Here is a 711-nt window from a genome sequence, read left to right as displayed (position 1 = left end):
TATTTTGTTTTCATTTTTCTTCTTCCGTGTAACGACATCTATGAAGGTAGGTACATTCCTTTCAGGTTAAGAATATTGAAAGAAATGGCAATAGCTTACGAACTACACACATACTCACTACTCAGCTTACTTAGGAAAGACGAACATAGTCTGGTTACGACAGTGAACACTGTCAACAACGTATCGTTATGCGTTGGTATAAGAGAAAACCTAACTGTGACGATCTACTTATATAGCAAGTACTATAATGAATCGTAGTAAAACGTTTTGTTTTATGATTATTTATTTATTTATGTATTATGGAAGATGGGATAATAAGGTTTGTCGTACACAAGAGACACGCCTTTGTTGCGTTCCTGTGAAAATTATTAACACGAGATGTATGGCGAAGGAACTGTACCATCTCTCTCTCCATCAGAGGTGGTGGCCCTGAAAAAAGGGCCGTTTGATATATTGTTAATATTTACCGACTTACTTCTTTCGGTCTTCTTGGGCAACAAGACAGCCTGAATGTTTGGCAGAACGCCCCCTGGCGATAGTAACACCCTGTAGCAACTTGTTGAGTTCTTCGTCACGAATGGCAAGTTGCAAGTGACGAGGAATGATCCTAGTCTTCTTGTTATCACGTGCAGCGTTACCTGCTAACTCCAAACTTCAGCAGCCAGGTACCCAAGACAGCAGCGAGGTAGACGGGTGCTCCAGCTCCTACTG

Source organism: Tachypleus tridentatus, unplaced genomic scaffold (assembly GCF_004210375.1).
Source record: "Tachypleus tridentatus isolate NWPU-2018 unplaced genomic scaffold, ASM421037v1 Hic_cluster_2, whole genome shotgun sequence".
Lineage (NCBI taxonomy): Eukaryota > Metazoa > Arthropoda > Merostomata > Xiphosura > Limulidae > Tachypleus > Tachypleus tridentatus.
This window is presented reverse-complemented; position numbering follows the sequence as displayed.